The sequence below is a fragment of the Elephantulus edwardii genome, unplaced genomic scaffold (assembly GCF_000299155.1).
Source record: "Elephantulus edwardii isolate Elephantulus edwardi_28Jun2011 unplaced genomic scaffold, EleEdw1.0 scaffold00182, whole genome shotgun sequence".
Lineage (NCBI taxonomy): Eukaryota > Metazoa > Chordata > Mammalia > Macroscelidea > Macroscelididae > Elephantulus > Elephantulus edwardii.
The window spans coordinates 4,687,812-4,710,432 of record NW_006399932.1 but is presented as its reverse complement, the minus strand read 5'-3'; the positions used below and the strand labels follow the sequence as shown (position 1 = coordinate 4,710,432).

Sequence of the window (22,621 nt, the reverse complement as noted above, 5' to 3'; positions counted from 1 at the left end):
TCGGGATGGGTGTGTCAGAGGCAGTGTGGTTGGTGCAGGATAGAGCAGGCTTTAGGGCTGTTGTGCATAGGGTCGCTATGAGTTGCAAACGACTCAACGGCACATAACAAGAACAACAACAAAAGCAAAAAAAAAGAAATGAATTTTTTAGAAAATACAATGAAGAAAAAATTTTAAAAGTCACAATTCTTTGACAGTGCTGTAAAACTAATAGTTAGCCTAGCAAGGCTAATCAAAGAGAATGACTTAGGAATACCAAGAATGATAAAGGTGTCACTACATGTGCTATATGCCTCACAAAGATAAAGAGAAAATAGTTGAACAATTTTATGGTAATAAATTTGACAATTTATTAAAAAGAACAAGTTGGTAGGTAATCTCTGTTTACAAAGATGACCCATAAAGAAATAGAAATCATGGTAGGTGATGACTAAGATACATAATTTCCCCAGATTTTTCAGATGTTGTTTTGAAAAAGAGTTATGTAGATGCACCTTGACCACTACTAAAATCTTATTATTAATCGTTGTTATAATTCTGAAATATTATTATTAATAATTATTATAGTTCTTTTCATAAGCATTGCTCATTTGAATAATTGTTATATAATAATTATCATATACCTATTCCCTTTTATTTTAATAATTGTCTTTAAAAGACTATTGATACAAGTGATTATTTTTGCAGTGCTTTTCAAAGCTATTTTTAAATACCATTGAGATGATGCTAACTCATAGCAACTGTATGAAAAACAATGAAATTCTGTCATATTACTGCACCATTTTCACAGTCTCAGCTGTGCTTGAGCCCATACGTTGCAGCCACTGCATCAATTCATCTTCCCCTTTTTTCAATGATCTTCTGCAATTTTAGGCAGGCAGGAATACTTCCAGTAACACTGCCTATGGAAACACCTAACTTTGAATACCAGGATTCTACTTAAAAATATATTGACATCCAAAGGAAATTTTTCCTCTTAGTTCTGAGTTCCAGCAGACTAGGGGGTAAGAAGTCATGCTGCCAACCCAAAGACTTGCAGTTTGATTCCTCCAGCTACTCCAAAGGACAAAGATGGAAAATTTCTTACTGTATGATTTACATAGTCTCTAAAAACTTGCTGGAAGGTCAGCTATAAGTCAGTTCTGACTTGAGAGCAATGAGTGAGTTCCAAAGAGTCTAAATGGTCTATTTTAAGTTCATTTCACAGGTATCTACATGTACAGTTCCCTTTAATGCAAAATTCATAAGGTTTCAAAACTATGACTGTGTTGGTCTTTATGATTTTCTTCTAGTCTCTACAGACTGTGGGACCTTTCCAGAGTTTGGTTACAAAGAAGAGTTCACATTTCATTTCCCAGAAACCCTGGGAGGTAAGCACATGGGTAATTATTCTGCATCTTATAGATATTTAACAAAATAAGTGATTTGTCCAAGATCCCTGGGTAACACAAAGAGCTAGTACTACCAAGTTAAAGGTGGCAGTCCAGCAGCACTATGGAAGAAAAACTCAGGGTTCTATTTCCAAAAATAGTAAAGCCATGAATACTCGATGGAGCAGTTCTATGCTGTAGCACATATGGTATGATGAATCCAAACCAACCTAATGGCAATGATTTTGGTGTATTACTTATTTTCATCCATGTCTCCTATAACCAGTGATAGATGAGCTAGGGTTTAAGTATGAACTTCAGACTTAAAAGTGGGTGTTCCAATCTGAAGAGGATAAAATTGATGCATGGGACCTTCTAAAGATTAAATCCCTGTGCACATAATTTTTCCTTCCCCCCAGCAGAGTGAAAAGAAAGCCTACCAACTAGGAAGAAATATTTGGAAATACCAACTCAGACATGAGTTTCATAATGAAAGTTTATAGAAAACTCCTGTGCCTCCATAAGAAAAAGACTGATGACCCAATTACAAAATGGGCAAAAATCATAGAAAGAGTTTTTATAGAGGAAGACATTTGAATGGCCAACAGACACATGAAGAAATGATCAAAATCACTGGCAATAAGAGATATGCAGATCAAACCCACAATTAGATACCATCTCACTATAGTAGCAGTGGCAAAGTTTAACAGGACAATAAGTAAAAAATGTTGGAGAGAATGTGGTGAGATAGGAACTCTTATACATTGTTGATGGGATTGTAAAATGGTAAAACCACGCTGGAAGGCAGTTTGGCACTTTCTCAAAAAGATGAACATAGAAATTCCATATGACCCAGCTATTCCATTGTTTGGAATATACCCCCCAAAAATGAGAACTGAGTCTCATACGAAGACTTATGCACTAATGTTCATAGCAACATTATTCACCATTGCAAGGACGTGGAAACAGCCCAGATGTCCAATCATAAACAAATGGATTAAGAAGTTGTGGTACATTCACACAATGGAACACTACACAGCACACAGGAGCAACAATTTTGTAAATTATCATCTAACTTTGGAGAGACTGGAGAGTATTATGCTGAGTGAACTAACTCAGTCCCACAAGGACAAATACTATATAAAACCAGCATATGAGGAACCAAGGGGTGGGTGTGGAAGCAGAGAGAGGTGGGGGGGTATTAATCATAAGGTTGCACAATTCAATGGATGGGAGGTGAAGAAAATGGGAAAGATCTTGTGTGAGGAACAATGTATTCAAACTTTGTAAATAAAGCAATAGAATTTTTTTTAAAGTGTGTGCCCTTTTCAAATCTCTGCTATATTAGTCATCATCATCTTATCTCACTGGCATCAAGTTGGAACTGATTCATTTGGAAACCCTCCATCAGGTATCCAAAGCTGGAAACTGCACAGAAAGAGATTGTCCATCTTTCTGCCAGAGTTGCTGATAATTTCAATCACTAGAGACAAACAGCCTATATAAATGAACACTAGACAGTACAGCTGGAAGCAATAATGGCATCCACTTCCTAAACCACATGCCTCTGGAAACTCTATGAACATAGAGAAATGATGATAGTCATAGTACAGGGTTCAGGTCTTTTGTTCACAGGGTCCTTATGAGTCGTTCTCGACTAGATGGCAATCAACAACAGCAACAATAGACAGTATAGAATTAGAAGTATGTAATTTCGCCTTTGGACAACATTGGATTTGAAGTGATAAAAGAGAAGATTTGCCCAGGAGATAAGTTTGTCAAAAGTAGAATTTGGTAGAACCTGTTAAGGCTTGGTTAAGGAGAAAGACTGAGTCCCACCCAGTACTATGAGGAGATGTGCATTGGACTAAATTGGTGGACCCATACTGGAATATTAATTGAAGAGATATACTTTTGAAAGAAGGCGAAACAGTTAATAAGAGAAGGAAAAAGAAACAAGGAAAGGAAAATTATTTTTTCAAAACTGGAACAAACTGTTTGGCTTCTGAGGCAGGGTAAAGTTGGTGCCCATCAGAGCCCAACTCCAAGACCTGAGGTTGTAATATTCTTACTCATAAAAATGACCTGGATCCACAAAAGTGGAAATTGAAGGAATGTAACAATGGACAAACAGACTGAACTTGGACATGTTCCTTCAGTGTTGCCCACCTAGCATGCAAAGATGTTGAGATGACCAAGGGAAGCTTGTTGGCTTGAGGAACAGTGAGAACCCCTGGCTTATTAACTTAGCCCCATATGGTGGCTAGGACTGAGTGAGGAGACCAACAGGTCTGGGAATCAGGGAGAAGTGTAAACTCCTGAGCTGGCAGTGGATGCCCACCTGAACTTAGACACTAATGGCTGGGGATGAGTTGACCAGAACCCAACGAGATGAAGAGAAGATGATCCATGCTGTGAGCAAGGGTTGATTTCTACAACTTGGTGGATTGCTCTGGGCTGGACTTTGCTTGTGGATGCAGATGCTGAAAGTTGCAAAGTTGAACCGAGGATTCTTCAATAAAAAGGGCATACTTGTTCCCTCCAAGTACTGGTTTGATCAGAAGGGACAAATCAGAAATTGGCTATATGTATTGTCTACGACTCGACAGCACCTAACAACACAACAAAAGGGGATAGGGGCACGGGGCATAAAGACTTACACGTTTTCACAAAGGTAGTTATTAATATGAAGATTGTAAGGGGGGAACCCTACAATATACATGAACAAACTATAATGTAAATGAAAATAATTATAACATTTTTTAAGATTTTTTTTTTAAAAGATGGTGCAGTCTGCTTCCTAAAAGATTTACACAAACTCTATGAGCAGGTTTATTCTCTTTTACAGAATCACTATGAATTGAATCCACTAGATGGCTGTGTAGCTGACATTCTGACTTTTCACTGACACCAACTAGCTCCTACATTCTGTGTTAGCTAAACCCAGTTGCTATCAGAGGGTTCATTTTATGGTGACCTCAATGAGTGTCAGAGTAGAACTATGTTCCTCTGCTGGCCCAATGTTATGAAGATGTGCTGCAATCCCTAAAGCACACAGTTCAAATCCACCAGCTGTTCCAAGGGAGAAAGATGGACAATCTCCTCCTGTGTGATTAATTGCCTTTGAAAACCCAGTGGAGGGTCAGGAATAGGTAGGTTCCAATCTGATGGCACACCACTACCACAACTTTCTTTAGAAGTGACTCTGATGTGCTCAAACCAACAACTCTTCTTTGAGGAGCTGAGCAAATAAACCATTTGCACTATCCAGGGTTAGCTGCTCCATGTTTATCTAGCTTAGACTGCTCCAACTCCCTCAAGTAATCGCAGCCTTCTGTTTAGCCTCCCCCTCAAAGAGTTCACACACCTCCACGGTCATTTCCAAGGCATTTACATCAGGTGAGCTGCCTCAGGGTATAATTTTAAATGACCATGTGCTCAAAATAAATGCAGACACTGTGCTGTGCTGAAAAAAACAAAGTCTTAAAAGTGTGTTATAGAAGGGTTTTGTGTTTTGGGTAGTGAAATCTGCAGTTTTTGGACTCCAGTGAGTATGCCAGAGGCATAAAATCTTACCTTTTCAAACTTCAACTTCCTTGTATGAAAAACGTGGTCAATACCTCCTTATTTCTAAAAATTAGAGTGATGATTAAATACAAGAGTTCATGCTAAACTTCCAAGGTCACTGGACATTCTTTATATATGGTAGATGGAATTAGTTTCGTTGTTATATTTAGAGCTGCAATGAGTTGAAGCCAACTAGAGGGACCATATAACAACAAAACCAGCAGTCCTCTAAGGTGAGGCACTGGTAGCTCAGTGGTAGGCTTCCACATCTCCTATGCAGATGATCAGTCTAGAGACTAAAGTGCATTTGATCCAGACCTTTGCAATGGTCTTTGCAATTATATGCTATGCATCAGAGAGCTGGGTAATGAATAAAGATGACACAAGAAGAATCAATGCCTTTGAGTTGTGGTGTAAGAGAACAGTATTGAACATACCATGGACTGCCAAGAGAACAAACAGGTTTGTCCTGGAAAGAGTGAAACCAGGTTGCTCCTTAGAGACAAAGATTTTGAAGCTCCTTCTAACTTACTTTTGGCATGTGGCCAGGAGGAACTAGTCCTTGGAAAAGGAAGGATATCATGCTTGGAAGGGTGGAAGGACAGCATCAGAGAAGACAACCAAGTATGAGACGGATTGACTAACTGCAGTAATGGGAACAGATGTGTTGAAGATAGTGATAATGGCTCAGAAAAGGGCAGGGCTATTAGAGCTATTCAAACTTCTGGATATGTATGACCTTTTGGTTAGCTTCCTTTTCCATTAAAGAAGCTCTAATGGTGAAGTTGATAGCATTTGTACAGCTCACCAAAAGGCTGCACTTTTCTGGTTGTTTGAATTTAATAGTGAGTGACTCCTTGGGAGAAATATTAAAGATCTCCTTCCATAAAATTGTACTACCTTGGGGGGCCACCATGAGTTGGAATCTGCTTAATAGCAGTGGGCTTAGTTTTGTTAACTCTTCCAGAGGACCCTGGGAATTTGAGGGTTCAAACACATCCATTGGTTCCACAGAAGAAAGGACTAGTGAATTGCTTTTTAAAATATTACAACCAAGGAGAGCTCATGGATTTTGGTTTCCACTGAGTCATGATAAATTGGAAGTGAATTTTATAACAGTTGACAATATCACCACCAAACACTATTAATAGTTTTAGCAATTTTAAAACCAGTAATAATGGCTTCTGGTCTAGAATGTTACAGGGGAATGGTTATCTATGAAGTGATTCCACAAACACTAGATGCTCCAATCTCTGAAGCTGACAAGTTCTTTTCCAAGGAACTTGAAGCCTGAGCTCCAGGGCTGAAAACAGTAGGGGCAGACTTACTTACTAGGAGAGCCACTGAGCTTGAGGGATAGAAGGAAATTCTTGATTTGACAGGCAGAAAGCGAACACACAGTCCAAGGAGGTGTCCTTCATGATGGAGTTGAGACGAGGATGTGATCTGCAGGCTAAGTGGACCTTGAGATGTGATCAGTAGAATACACAGGTGTCTTGTTGTGTCTACACTATAAAGGCCTGCATTTCCTGGTTTTTGGTTGTGGGTTTGTTTTTTGGGGTTTTTTTTTCTTGTTTTTGTTTGTTTTTTTAAAACTGCTGTATGTCTTTGACACAAAGAGAGAACATCTGAAAGATTGCCTGCTAGACTCAGGCATCATGATGGAGGAAACATAGGTATGTGCAGGGATAAGGAAATCAAGATTCTTGATAACTGTGACAATAAACACTTGGGTAGCCCTAAGAAAGACCCAGGGTCTCCAAGGGACCATTCACAGCTCTGGGATTTGATCCGATGTGTTGCAGTTAAATTGTAAAATTTGCCCGCCTCATTCTTTCTTTTAGATGAGAAACTTGAAAAGGACAGCCAAGCTTAAAATATAGAGTCTTAATGGGATAAAAGTTAACATGATCCAATCAGGGGTGGGGGGAAAGTGCCACAGAAATGGCTAATGATGGCAGGCAGAAAGAATAGCTTTCCTAAGAAGCTCAGGTTCACCACACCAAAGGATAATCTTTCAATAGGGAGCGACATGATGGATGTAGAGATTAAAAGTGTCAGCAGCTTCATCTTACCTGGATCTACAATTACCACCCTTCATCAGGAAATAAGAAGACATGTTGCACTGGGAAAATCTGCAGCTAGGAACTGTTCCAAATTAGTGAGGAGTAGTGATGTCACAGACTTTCCAATTACTTGCTTTGTATCTGAGAGCTGGACAATGAATAAGGATGACAGAAGAATAATTGATGTCTGTGGTGTTGGAGAAGAGCACTGAACATCCCATGGACGATTAAGAGAACAATTAGCTAGTCTTGGAGAGGGTACAGCCAGAGTGCTTTCTGGAGGCAAGAATGATGAGGCTTCTCCTCACATACTTTGGGCATGTTGCTAGGAGGGGCTATTCCTTGGAGAGGGACATGATGCTGGGAGAGTGGAGGGTCAGCAAAGGAGAGGTAGACTCTCGACCAGATGGACTGAAATGATGGCTGCCGCAATGGGCTCTTGTGTGTTAGGGAGTGTGGGGATGATGCAAGATAGAACAGGGTTCAGATCTTTTGTTCATAGGGTCGCCATGAGTTGTACTCGACTCAACAGCACCTAACAAGAACAACTTCTTTGCCTTATTTCATCCTTTCTTCATTCCCTTTGCACCTTTATCCATTTCCTTCTTCCATTCTGTTTCCTTATTCTTCCTTCCCTTGTTACTTACCTGCCTTCCTCTCGCTCTACAAGTTGCCACTGACTCAACTCCAACTCACAGAACACACAGCCAACACCCCTGTAATGCAACGTGTTGAGTGAAACTGTGGTCCACAGGGTTTTCGGTGACTGATGGTTTGGGAAGTAGATTGTTAGGCCTTTCTTCCAAAATGCCTCTGAGTGGACTTGAACCTCTAACCTTTTAGTCAGCGATCTAGTGTTTTAACCATCTGCATCACCCAAGTACTCCTTCTGCTTCCCTCTCTTCCTTCCTTCATGACTTACTTCCTTTTTTAAAAAATATTTATTCTTTTTTTCCATCTTCTCTCTCCCCTCCCTCCTGTCTTTCTGTCTATTCTTTCTTATTGTCATCCTTCCAACCTTCTTTCTTCCATTCTTCTCTCTCTTCTTTCCTTCTACTTTAACTAAAGGAAATGATTTAATACATGGGAGACTTATACATTTGCAGGGAGCAGAGGACAAAGCTTCTACTGTTAAGCCCACAAGTAAGAAAGATGGGAGTTTATCAGAATCAGGTCTGACCCAGCATTCCTGGCAGGGCTTCCCTGCGTGACTGTGTTGGGCCTTACTTGAGGGGACTGGAGACGGAGGGGTCATGTTGTAGGCCAATAGTTTATCTTATCTCACTGCTTAATTCACCCAGGACTGGGAGGGACCTGGAAAGGGAGGTGTCTCATGTTATTCTTCAGCTAAAAAATAAACGAACTGTGAGGGTGAGGGAGAGTGAATTCCTAAGCTAAATTAGTAACTGGGAAGAAGTAATGTAGAAGGTCAAGGCCTTGAGAACACAGACTCTGGAAGCAAACTGCCTAGATCTAAATGCAGGTTCTGCCATTAATACTGTGTGATCATCTGTGTGATGATTGGAGAGTCATCTTATCTGTTCTGATCTCTAAAACAGAGATGATAATAGTACTTGGGCACTTTGAGTCCACCTGTTTCTATGTGGGAAAAGGACCAGCAGTCTCCTCCCATGTGATTCATTGCCTCTGAAAACCCTCTAGAAGGTCAGGAATGGGTCAGTTCCGACTCGATGGTACACAACAACAATAACCTACTGCTTAGTTGTAAGGAACTGTGCTGCCAACCCAAAGGTATGCAATTCAAATCCACGAGCTACTTTCCAAGAGAAAGATAAGCTCTTGTATGATTTACAGCCTCTGAAAACCCTCTGGAGAGTCAGCTCTGTGTCAGTTCTAATCCAATGGCACACAACAACAACAACCTACTTCTAGGGTTGTTTTGATATTGATGAATTAATTTATGTAAGCACTGAGTAATGGCTTGTGATGATGACAGTGAAGATAGTGCTCAAAAAATGCAGGCCTTTTAAGCAAGTATGAATGAAGGGAAAAAAGCATGATGAATGAAAATCAAGATGGAGCTGAAGAGGAGGCCGTACTGAGACTTCTACTTCTGCTTGAAACTTCTCATATTTGGGGACAACATAGGTTAAGAAGAAAGAGCCCTCTTGTAGGGTGAATTGTGTGTCTTCAAAAATATCTATCAGAATGTTCTCAACCTGTGTTTATAAATCCATTTGGGAAAAGGGGGTTCTTTTACTCTACTTGGGTAGAGTGTGGCCTAGGTCTAATCACTTCTGAGTTATGAACAGAGCAGAGGGAACAGGAGCAGTGCAATGGGGCTAGGCAGGTGCCATGTGAAGGTCACTATGGAACAGAAGAAGGTAGAGAGAAAGCTAAGGTTCCTGGTCTATAGAGAGCAGAGACAGACTTTCCCTGGAGCCAGAGCCTCCACTTGTGACTGCTCGTTTTCTGAACTGTGAGAAAAGAAAAAAATAAATGTCTGTTCTTTAAAGTCACCTATTTATGGTATTTTTGTGAGCAGTTCTCAGTAGCTAAGACAACCCCATTATCCTGGGGCCCCAGTTAGAAATGTCATATCACCCCAGTGGCAGTTTTCAAAGGACTCCCAGTTATGAAAGTGAATGTCTTAATGGCAGCTTGGCCTGCAATGGTGTTCTCCCCTCGGCCTAGATAAAGGAGCCAGGTCCATACAGCTCTTCCCCTTCACTAGAAAAAGAAGTGTTGAGAGGGTTTTGGTAGGAAGCCACAGGGTGGAGCTCAGGGTACAGGAGGCCAGAACACGCATCTGCCCTTCCTAGAAGCCAGGGCCTCCCTATTTTACTTAATAAAGAGTCCCTTGTCCCTCAACATACAGAGTAATCGCTTAAAGACTGTACTCCAATTTGAAACTTAGCCAAGAGCCAGTGGGAAATTCTCTAGCCAATTGCACAGAGAGACAAAAGTATGAAGGGCAAACGGATCAAAGTGGCCTTTTCTTTCTTCTGGAAATTCCTGTCCCCAAGCCCCGAGGCACTGTTGGTCTGGGGCTCTTCTCACTCTCCTGTTGTCAGATTCATGCTGTGAACAGAATATACACAGATCTGCAGTTCTAGGCTTGGGTGGTAGGATCTGGGTCCCTGGAATGTAACTCCTAATTCAAAAGCAAGTGTTGGGACATCAAATTTGACCCGTCCTTCTGACTCATAAATGTTTCTCTTGGTTTTTATTTTAAACAGAAATAGTGAACCCATCTATGCAACACCATTTACAAAGATGAGAAGGAAGAAGGGGAAGAAAGAAGTAAAGAAGAGGAGAAGGGGAGGGAAAGAAGGATGAAGAAGGCGGGGGGAGGGAAGGAAAAGGAGCAGAAAAAGAGTCTCTCAGGACTTTGGCTCAAAATAGAAACCCTGTTAGTGCCAGGGAGCACTAGTGGCTTAGCAATGGCACTGCTAACCTAAAGGCATGTGGTTCAAATCCCCCAGGTGCTCCACGACAGAAAGATGTGCAATCTTATGCAGTTTACTGCCTCTGAAAACCCCACTACAAGGTCAGCTATGGGCGAATTCTGATTCGATGATACTTAACAACAATAAACAACAGTTCAATTTGAGTATAAATAGTCATGCGAATTTATAACAAAAGTGGAAGCATCTCTGCCCAACTATGAATTCAATTCCTTGAAGCTTCATAGAGAATGTTATGGAAAATAGAGGGCTCAGAAGCCTATGAAAAATATCCCTCATCTTTTAGAAATGATGAATGGGGAACTTAGCAAGTGGCTTTTTAAAGCATTATATCCTTCACATCAGGATCCCCCTATAAAGAAAGGATGTGAGAGAAAGGGAAGTGTTGTCCCAGTCCATCAGAGCTGAGGTGATAATTGTGTGTGTTGGGTGTCTTCCTTCCCTGAACAAGCTACATGACCTAAGTATCCACTCTCTAACTGTTGTTGTTAGGTACCATCGAGTCGAGTCTGACTCATAGCGACCCTATGAACAACATATCTGAATCCTCTCTTATCCTGGGCCATCCTCATAATTTTAGACATACTTGAGCCCACTGCTACAGTCACTGTGTCAATGCATCTCATGAAGGGTCTTCTTCTTTTTTGACAGCCCTCTTCAAGCATGAGGCCCCTTTCCAAGGAGTAATCTCTCCTAATAACAAGGTCAAGGTATGTGAGATGAAGCTTTAACATCTTTTCCTCCAAATTTATTGTGTGAATGTTGTTTCTGGGTTGTTTTTTGTTTGTTGGGTTTTTTAATTTTTTTTAAATAAAAATAAAATAAAAGGGGGCTCGTTTATTGTTTCTGTTCCAAATGCACACACAAAAATTAGAAAATAAGCCCCATTCAGGCCCTCCCACCCCCATATTTTCCCCAACATAAATAATTTCCTCTCAAACCACAAATTGGTCCTGGTGTTTCCATAAACAGTATAGCTAAGAAAAAGCTTAGAGAAAATTTAACAGGATTCAGATTATAGTCATTCTGTGCTCTCAGAATAATCTTATGTGGGTCCCAGTCCTCCTCAGCAGTTTTCCCATCTCTCGTGGAGGAGTCCTTTTACTAAATAGAATGTTTGGCTGCTGCATTAGAAGTCTTCCAGTGCCTTTTTCTTTATCTTGGGTTTTTCTTCTTGAATTGGAGGGGGATTTGTAACTTCTCACTGTAGGTAGCTGATAAAGTAATTTAATTCATGGCCCACCCTCGTATTTCTTTGGAGTTAGCTCCTTGTTGGCTAGAGAAAAGCAGATGGTAGGGAAACCTCCGGCTTCATGTGGAGAAAGCTCATCATTGGCTGTAGCATCCATCTTGGCTATGACAATATTTGGATCTTTGCTAAGCCTCTCTCCAAGTTCTTTATACTTACTTGTTGTTGTTGTTATGTGCCGTCGAGTCGCTTGCGACTCATAGCGACCCTATGTACAGCAGCCCTAAACCCTGCTCTATCCTGTGCCAATCGCATTGCCTCTGACACACCCATCCCGATTACCCCAGTCACTGAATCAATCCACCTCATAGAGAGCCTTCCCCTCCTGCACTGTCTCTCCACCCTACCAAGCATTAAGTCCCTCTCCAAGGACCTGTCTCTCCTTACAACATGTCCAAAATATGTCAGACAAAGCCTCAGAATCCTTGCCTCCAAGGAGTAGCCTGGTTTAACCCTCTTCTGGATGAATCTGGTTTTTTTCTTGGCAGTCCACGGTACATTCAATACTCTTCTCCAGCACCACAGCACCACAGCTCAAAGGCATCAATTCTCCTTCTATCCTCCCTAGTCATTGTCCAGCTCTCTGATGCATAACAAGTGATTGCAAAGACTATGGCCTGTATCAGGTGCACCTTAGTCTCCAGAGAGACAATGTTGCTCTTGAGCACTTTAGAGAGGTCCCTAACAGCAGACTTTCCCATCGCAAAACGTTTTTTTATTTCCTGGCTGCTGGTGCTAAGAGTGTTGACTGTGGAGCCGAGCAAACTGAAGCTGTGAACACTCTCAATCTCTTCGTCATCCATCCTGATGCTACCAATTGGCCCAGTGGTGAGAATCTTTGTCTTCCTGACATTGAGCCTCAGTCCATACTGAAGGCTGCAGTCCTTGACCCTCTGCACCAAGTGCATGAGGTCCTCCTCAGTTTCTGCAAGGTTCCAGATTTTTACAATGTCCAAGCAAGGGGCATAAAATTCAATCAGCACATGTTTATTTTCATTGTTCACTATTTCATTAAAATTTTCTGCTACCACTACCTTCACAGGCCCATCACTGCTCTCTGGGGTAGCCCAGATTTCAAGATTTCAGTATGCCATCAAAGTCATCCTGCATGAATTTCTCAAGAGCCTCACCATCACGCAAGAACTCTTAGTGCATGATAAACTTCTCTCCTTTAGCAGTTCTGATGGCCACAACAGGAATATCTCCAGCAGTGCTTTCCAAGCCAAAATCAGAAAGTTCATGGCTAAAGGTTTTGCGGCTAGCTATAGCAAAGTTGAGTTTGTGTCCAGCATCCAAAAATTTCTTTGCCACCATCATTACTCTGTTTCTCCAATATTTGAAACATTTTCATAGTCTACATCATAGCAAGCCACGCGTAAGCCCTTGCCTTGCGTCAAATCTTTATTATCTTCTGTCATGTGAGGGCAGATCCCAAAAATGTTTTCTCAGATAATTTTTTTAATATCTTTCCACTAGTCATTTTCTGTTCTATATATGCCACAATCTTGTTCACAAACTTGTTAATCAAATGTGAAGGATGAAAAGAGTTATTCCCTCTCCATCATCATCATATTTGTTCACCAGAGACTCAACACTGATATGTGCCAATCAGTAGTTATCCCTCAAGTTACTGGCTGCTTTTGGGAACTCAGAGTGAGCTTCACTGAGTAAGTCCTTGAAGAAACCCACTACAGTGGCATCTTTATCTCTAATGAACTTCTCAAATTCTTCCTCGCTTCTGAGGGGAACTGAAGTAGGCCCTGCTTGCATCTTCAGGTGACTGACGATTCCATCAGCAGTCCTCGGCCCATCATAAGCACCTGCTTCTCTTCACTGTCTCTAAGTATCTTCGTAGTTAGATATCAACTGACTCCATACTTATGACCGGTGTTTGTGTTGGCAGTGCAATCAACTTTTGCTAACGGGACTATTCCTTTTAATCTAGTAGCAGCTTAATATTCAGGGGCAAGCCTCTTGCAGTGTCCACACCACGGGCAAAGAACTCGACAAGCCTGAGGCCAACTGAACCAGTGTCCACGGCGTGACTCTCGAAGTTATTGTAGGTGAGTCCCAGTACTTCAGAGGCAGAGGCAAAGCAGGCCGCAGCGAGGAACAGTGCCATGACCAGAAAGGCGCTAAGTAGTGGAGGTGAGTGGTGGTGAGGTGAGGTGGGGGCAGCCAGAAGGGTCGGGGCTCAGTGGGGACAACCGAAGTCAGACCGCACACCCCCAGCCAGCACATGCTTTTCTAGCCTGACTCAGGCTACATTACGTTGTTTCTGTTTTAAAGTAGGTTATAAAAACATGGTTTTGTCTTCATTACATAAGTTCTGCATTCTTATTTGAGGAAATTCCTCTTTCACTAAATGTTCTAACTCAACATTTTATGTCAGAACTGCATTATTCTATCTCTGTGTTCCCCAAACAGATAATTAGGGAATGATAAAGTGGTTAAAAAAAAGATGCAAATGGCTTACTATGTGCCAAAGACAGTTCTAATGAGTTCCAATTAACTCATTTCCATGAGGAAAGTGTTATGATTATTATCCCACTATAGAGATGAGTGAAAACTAAGGCTGCAAGCTTCAGTAACTTCTCCAAGGTTGCACAGCTGATAGACACTGGGTATGTATGAAGGGAAAAGACAGCCAGGCTCAGATATGCTCCAATCCTTTAACTCGCCTGCTACCCAAGTGAGTAAGCTTCCACGTTAGCCAAATATGCTCTTAGTTTATAAACAAAAACTAAACAAAAAATTTTCCTATCCCCAAGGCCTGAGACACCTGCCTGGGATTTATTTCACCCTAACGTCAGGTGATACTGTCCACAAAGTAGATAAAGTTTTGTCTCTCTAGGAGTGAGGTGATACATTAGATCTATATCGCTGCTTAACAAATGGTCCCCAAACTTAGTGACATAAGTATTTACTATCTAGGTCAGAAACTCAAAAGTAGCTTAGGGGGGTTGTTTCTGACTCAGGGTCTCTCACAGGCTGCAATCAATATATTAATGGGGGCATCAGTCATGGGAAGGCTTGGCTGGTTCCGGGCTTGCTCCCACGCTGTGGGCAGGAGGCCTCAGCTCCCAGCTGCATGGACCACTCCACTGGGCAGCTTGAGGGTCTTCAATGCGTGGTACTGGTTCATCACCCAGCAGAACCCTCTTGCAAAAGCAAACACTGGAGCTTTGAATAGAATCAATAATTCTCTAACGACAGACATAAAGTCTCAGTCCATTTAGAGTGTTCTCATCCTTCTCTCCTCCCCTGCTTTCTCAGTTGCTGTATAAGAAGAGAGCTCTGCTAAGACTGGAAGATGGTGGGAAGAAAGCAAAACAAAACTCATAACTTACTGCCATCAATTTGGAACCAAGTCCTGGCTGACCCTCTGGAGGGTTTCCAAAGCTGTAAATCGCATGGCAGGAAATGATCCATCTTCCTCCTGAGGAGCCACTGAGATTTGAACTGCTGGAGAGGCCCAGCCTTTGGGGGGGGGGGGCGGTAGCACAGCTCCCTCGGGACCGTGGCACCAGAGCACCCTCAAATAAAATTCTCACTCCTTGTTGTTGTTATGTACCAGCAAATGAGAAGCGATTCATAGCTGACCCTTCAATGAGTTTTCAGATACAGTGACTTGCACTTGAGGAGATTACTCATCTTTTTCCTTCAGCGCAGCCGGCATATTTGAACCTTGTGGCTTTGGGCTGGCAGCTCAGCTCTAAATACCATGGTAACCTCTGAAGGACAAGGCATTGAGCTTATCTTGCATCTGTGGTTTGACCAGGGACATTCCTCAAAAGAATGCTTTGTGCCTCTCTCCTGCTGTCACTCATTTAAAAAAAAACACAAACAACACTTAAAAAAAATTACATTCTCAATTAAAACTGGGAAGAACTCAGAGCAGACAGTCCAGGCTTCCTGATCTCACACAAGAAAAAAGGAGATTTCCTTTCTACTTCATGACCACAAGATATTTCCTAAGTTCCTTAAGCACATTTTTTCTGCAGAAGATCCTGTCTTTGGAAGGTCGCTGCCACCCCTGTCCTGCAGCCCCATCACTGGGCAGGATGAAAGCTGAAATAAAGCAAGGGGTGCGGGTGGAGATGAGAAGGGACGCTGGCTGGGGAGTCCCAGCGCTGCTTATTTATTTTAAGACACACTTGTGATTCGATTGAGGCCATCACAACTGTGGTCAAAGGACTTGGAATCTGAAGAACACAAACAGAGCTCTGGTGGCCAAGGGCCAGGGTAAAGTTTTCCTCAGCGGCATACAGGGAGGGCACTTTGCATAGCCTTTTATATGATAATCATAGCTCCTCCACACTGAACTTTGCAGCAAGGAGGAAAAATAAATAAATAAGGCTGACTAATGGCTTGTTTCCCCAGAGGCGGCTTTTTATGGGATCATATGTTTTTTCAGCTTTTCAGTCGCAGTTTCCTGCTTGGAAGTTAGGAGTCCTTGACATTGGCTGTGACTTAGAACACTCTGGACAGCGGCCGAGCTTCCCCTTAGTGGCTGGAGAGGGGTCCACCTGGACGCGGCACCTTCCCAGGTCACAGCAATGGCGAAGCTTGTCCCCTGCCGTGAGCTACACTCAGCAGCTGATCTTTCAGCACCTTTCAGGTCAAGCGGGGCCCTTTTCATCCGGAGTGTGTGGAAAATGAGGGTCAGGTGGATGGGGAGTCCATGACAAAAGGACCTAAGAACTGGAAAGTAATCCCAGCCACTCTGAGTTGCTGTTACTTGCAAATTGCTGCTAGGTTGTTGCCTACCCCAGTGCTCTTGTCTAGCCTCAGAGGGAGAATTTGCAGTTGCACTGATGAGTTTAAAGTCCTGCTCTACTGCAAATTGATGACTCTGGACAGTGACTTAATTTCTTAGCCTCATTTCTTTTCAGTTCCACTGTAAGGTGTTAAAGGTTGCTTCATGGAGTTGTAAACAGGCTAAAGTTTATAAAGTACTTGTCTAACTTAGGTGCTCAGGAATTGGTGGTGGTTGTTAACTGCCATGGAGCTGGTCTCCAACTTGCAGCAAATGAATTTATGCCTAGTCCTGTATCATTCCTTTGATTGATGGGTTGTCAATTAGACTAACATGATTGCTAGTGTTTTCGTTGGCTGATTTGTGGAAATGCATCACCAGTCCTTTCTTCCTATTCTTTTTCTAAATCTCTGTAGCATCACAGCAACAAATAAAGCTTCCACTGACAGACAGACAATAAGTGGTCTGTTAACTGGCCAGGAGTCCACCTTGAATCTCCTGCACGAAAGCGAGAATCTTGCCACCAAATCACCACTACCTCACAAGAAGTGGTAGCTGGTGCTATTATCAGGTGTCCCAAATACAGCCGTCACAAAGGAAGTCAATTTCGTGGCAGTGGACACACAGCCAGTGTAAAGTGTGGTGGAGCTGAAGAGATCTTGACACTCGACTGAGTACAGAAACAAGCACATAACAATGACGGTCTTGCAGCCCTCTCTGTACAGGCTATACTTTTTCCTCAACTTCTTCATAGAAGAAAGTTATTATTCTGGAATGCTTATCTGCCCCTCCATTCTCATCAGAGAGCCCTGGAACCGTGGCAATAAGGTTAGGAGGAAAGGAGAGACACAATTTTCATTCTATTTCTCTCACCTTGGATGGTGTGGTTTAGGGAAGGGGTGGATTAAATTGCACCACCCTTTCTCTCTGGGGTAATTGCAGTTTAATTTTACTCTTACTCTTGGGTAATTGCAGTGGTTTTATCATGTTAAATTTGGGAGAAAGTCACAGGATGAGTCATGGAAAATTTTTTGATAAAATTGTGGAAACTTGGGACATCTGTGATTTTTCCCCTCCTTGCCTCACAGCTTTTCTACTTTTCTGGTCCACCCTTTTCTGCCTGCCAACAGGGCCCTCTGCAGGGATCTGAGAGGGCTCCTTCCCATCCCTCGGCATGCATCTACTCCCTGCGCCTCAGGCATTGCCTGGGCTTCTCCAGCTGAGCTTTAGAGTAAGATGCTTCCCTACTTGCTAAAGTGGAAAAGCCTTGTTCCAGCTCCTTCCAGGGGGCTAGCTTGTCTCAGGAAGTCTGCAACACAACGAGCCAGTCATTCAATTACATTACAGAAGCAAGTCCAGGCCTCCCAACTGCATTGCTCCCACAGAATAACTAAGAACCTGCTTCTTTTCCTCCTCAATCATTCCCTCCCACTTTCAAATTTGCTGTCTCTGAATCTAGATGTTTCCTTGGATATGGTGATTCATTGAAAAGTCATTTGATGTTCTACTCTCCCACTGTCTCTCTGAGGTCCAACCACAAAGCAATTGACCTAGAATCTCCTTACTGCTGTGGAGGTCCCACAAAGATTCTGAGACAGATGGGGATCAGAGACTCAAAGAAAGTAATGTCATATGTAGCTTAGAAAAGTGAGAAAAACCATCTGTTCTGCACTATCAATTATTTTCAAAACATAGGTTCAGAGAATAATAATTATAATCACATATATTACGCTATAACCTATCAACTGTTTTCACATCATTTGGAATTGAAATGCTGACCACTCTTGATGTCATGTAGCTGTTAAGTCAGTTTCTACCCATGGTGACCCCACATGTACAGCAAAGAACAGCTTCATTGGGTTCTCAGGATTGGCAACAGATCACCCAACCTGTTTTCTGAGTGTCTGTGACTGACTTTGAATGGCCATCTTTTCAATTATTGTTAGAGTGTTGTTAATGACCATTGTGACAGGTTCAAGTAAGTTCTTGAAAGCTGGAAAATCACATTTTTGCATATAGTTACTGTTGTCAGGGGCCATTGATTCTGAATCTATTCATAGCTGAGCCTCTAGTGGGTTTTCATAGGGAGTAAACGGCATAGGATGACATTACTCATCTTTCTCCCAGTTGAACAGCTGGTGGATTCAAACAGCGTGTCTTTGGGTTGACAGCCCAGGTCCTTACCACTAGACTGCCTGCTCTTTCATTTTGGCATGCTGTTATTATTGTCATGTACCTTCCAGTCAGAACACTCACAGCTGACTTTCTAGCAGGTTTTCAGAGCTAATAAATCACATGGGAGAAGCTACCCATCTTTCTCCCATGGAACAGCTGGTGGATTTGAACTGCAGGCCTTTGGGTTGGCAGCACAGTTGCTACAGACACTATGTATCTCAGCTCTAATTCTCTGAGGAGAAAGATGGAAAAGTCAAGATCCTAGTACCATCAACAACATCAGATTTCACAATTTACCATTTTAGTAAGTAGTGCAAAGTATCTGTCCAAAAGTTAAGGACCTGCATCACTGGAGTAATAAAACATGTTGCTGCTGTTAGACACCATTGACAACTCATAACAATTCTGTAACGTAAAGTTCTGCCCCATTGATCATCATCACAACCTCCATCATGCTCAAGCCCATTGTTGTCGTCAATGTGTCAATCCACCTTGCTGAGGGTCTTCCTCTCTTCTGCTGGCCATAAATCTTTCTGAGCATGATACCTCTTTCCAAGGATTTGCCTCTCCTGACAAAGGCCCAAAGTATGTGAGATGAAGTTTTACTTGTTTTTCCTCTAAAGAGCACCCTAGTTGCACTTCCCGCCAGATAAATTTGTTTTTTCTTTTGACCATCTATATGATATTCAGTAATCTTCACCAGCACCACAATTCAAAGGCCGAGGCAGCAACTCTTTTGTCTTCCTTATTCATTTTCTGAAGCATAAAAAGCTTTTGAAAATACCATCAGGTGCTGCATAACCATGTCAATCCACCTCATCGGGGGTCTTCTTCTCTTTCACTGACCATCCACCTTTCCAAGCCTGATATGCAGCAACGGGCTCAAGAGTATCAAAGATCGTGAGGTTGGTACAGGATAGGACAGCAGTCAGATCTGCTGTTCATAGTGTCACTATGAGTTGTATTCAACTCAATGGCATCTAACAACTACAACAACAATAATGGTATCAGGTGCTAAAATTTAGTCTTTATAGTGACAAAATATAGACAAATCTACAAAAAAAAACCCACAAAAAAAACCAAATAGATGAACCACAGCAGGCTTGAGCATGACAGATCGTGAGAGTGGTGCAGCACAGGACGGGGTTCAGATCTGTTGTTCAAAAGTTGTTATGAGTTGTAGTTAGCTTGATGACACTTAACAACAACAAATATGAATCTAGAGCAGAGAACAGGGTCTGTAACATTTGAGGGGAAAAAAGGTTAATTACTCATGCAGGTCTCCTTTTAAGCTAGTTTGGACCAACACTGTCTCCTGGGTGCCTGCCCCGAGAGGGACAGAGCTGGCTGCCAGGCAGCATCTCTTTCAGTACACCAGTGTCCAGCTGTCACCAACTCAATTCTAACTCACAGCAACCACATGTGTCCGAGAAGACTGTGTTCCATAGGCTTTCAGTGGCTGGTTTTCTGAATCTGATCCCAACCACTTGTGCCATGACATTCCAAGGATGCACAGGCATCCTGCATGGCTACACTGTTCTCCCAGCTGGACTAGTCTAAACTGAGAGCACAGCTTTCATTGTGTGCCTGCCTTAAGAGCTGTGCTGCAATCCCAAAAGCCTGCAGTTCAAATTCACCAGCTGTTTTGTGAGAAAAGTTTGAGCAATCTCCTTCTATTTTATTTACTGTCTCTGAAAACCCACTGAAGGGCCGGCTATGAGTCAGTTCCAACTCTATGGCACACAACAACAACAACTGCCTGAAGAACAGATTAATTTTTTCTTTCCCATCACTGTCCGGAGGTAACCAAAACTCTGGTAGTCCCAAACAGCCAGATGCGTAACAAATGCCTCTTGCCAGGAAGATACTCAAATATCAGAGAAGGCTGAGTAAGTATAATAAGCAGGATAGCAATTTCATGAGCAAGTGAGGACTGTTGTTGTTATTGTTATATGCTGTCAAGTCAGAGTTGACTCATGGCTGACCCTCCAGTGGGTTTTCAGAGTCAATGAATCACATGGGAGGAAACTGCACATTTTTCTCCCCTGGAGCAGCTGGTGTCCTTGAACTATGTACATCTGGGTTGGTAGCACAATTTCTTACCCACTAAGCTGAGGACTAGGGTTGTTCTAATTGTTGATACATCCCATGGGAAGCCCTATTACATTGCTCTGAACAAATCATCTTTCAACATTGTTTCTGACCTGGAAGTCAGTCTAGCTAACATCTGCCAAACCTTCCTAAAAATAAATACTGGCTATTCCACACTAGCTGGCTGTGAAGGAGACTTTGAGCAAGCCTGGAGCCTTGGGATTTATACAATAATCACCTGTAATAACATAAAGATTGTGTCCTGTTAGGTATGGATCATAGACACTAAACCTACCTCTGAGTTTTAACTCAACTCTTTTGGCAGGTTTTGTTTCTGAGCCCATGGTCATGATGAATGGGACTTCTGAGTCACAACCACCACCGAAAATCCTGGAAACATTACGGGCGTGGAGTATTTGCTTAATTTCCCATCCCAGAAATGGCACTAAAACCTCAGCAGCCTCTGACACTTGCAGATGTGTATGGTAAAGGAACAAAGAATTTTTAAAAAGAGGAAGAACTCCAACTCACTTCACTGCTGCCTTGTTGATCCTAGCCCATAGCAAGCCTCCTCCTGTGGTTTCCCAAGACTATAAATCCTATGGGAGGAGACTTCCTAGCCTTCTCCCACTCCCACGGAGTGACTAATAGATTCGAACTGCCAACTCTTTTGGTTAGAAGCCCGATACATTATGCTCTCTGCCACCAGAGATTCCTTACAGTAAAGAGGAAGAAAACAGAATTCTTGAGCACCACGAGGTAAAAAGAGACAGTACTTTACTTACATATAAGGTTACACTTATCATTTGAGGTTACACTTATCATGAACTCTATGAGATAAGTAATTATCACTCCTACTTTACTGGTGATTCATTGTTGATTAACTTCAGCTAGTTTGGTTCCACAATCAACACTCTTAGCACCAGCCATCAGACTATCAAAAGATGAATTACACTGGGAAAGTCTGCTGTCAGGGACCTCGCCAGAGTGCTGAAGAGCAATGATATCAGTCTGGAGACTATGGTGCACCTGAACCAGTCCATAGTCTTCACAATTACTTGCTATGCATCTGAGACCTAGAACAGTTACTAAGGATGACAGAAGAAGAATCAATGCCTTTGAGTTGTGGTGCTGGAGAAGACTATTGAACATATCATGGACTGTCAGGAGAACAAACAGGTCTGTACCAGAGAGGGTAAAATAGGGCTGCTCCTTGGAGGCAAGGATTTTTAAACTCTCCATCTCACATACTTTGGGCACATGGCCAAGAGGAACCAGTCCTTGAAGAGGGACATCATGCTTGGAAGGGTGAAGGGACAGTGCAAGAGAGGAAGACCCTGGATGAGATGGATTAACTCAGTCGCTGGTGAAAAGGGACTAAGTCTGTCAGAGACAATTGGCTCAAGATAGGGCAGGTTTCAGAGTTAAGGTACATGGGGTCACTATGAGTCAAAAACAACTCGATGGCACATAACCACAACTTTACCGGTGATAGGATATTGTCAGGTGACCTAAACAAGACTTATTACCAAAATCTACTTCCCATCACATCACCCACTCACACATACATGATGTGTGCAAGTCGATTCTAACTTATATAGTTTCCAGGTGTTAAGAGTAGAATCACACTCAATAGGATTTCCAAACAGTTGTGATCTTTGGGAACTAGATTGCCTGGCATTTCTTTTGGGGTAAATCTAAGTCAATTCAATTAGGAGCTAAGTGCTTAACTATCTGTGACACCCACAAACATACACATTTATCCAAAATCTCTCACTAATGTAAAACATTCCCCACACAAACACTGGAGGGTTAGGAGACCTATTTTAAAACTATGTCATACTCTCAGTCACAAAGGGACAAATGCTATATGGTGCCACTGTTGTAGAATGAGGTTGGCATTGGGTGGGGGTAAG

The 22,621-nt window shown here is 42.2% G+C and overlaps 1 protein-coding gene and 1 pseudogene across 1 annotated transcript in view; both read right to left on the bottom strand.

Moving 5' to 3' along the window:
• CREB5 (cAMP responsive element binding protein 5) overlaps positions 1-22,621 on the bottom strand; it is a 574,610-nt gene that overhangs the window by 407,435 nt on the left and 144,554 nt on the right. The window lies entirely within an intron of this gene.
• LOC102855275 lies at positions 11,561-13,802 on the bottom strand (annotated as a pseudogene).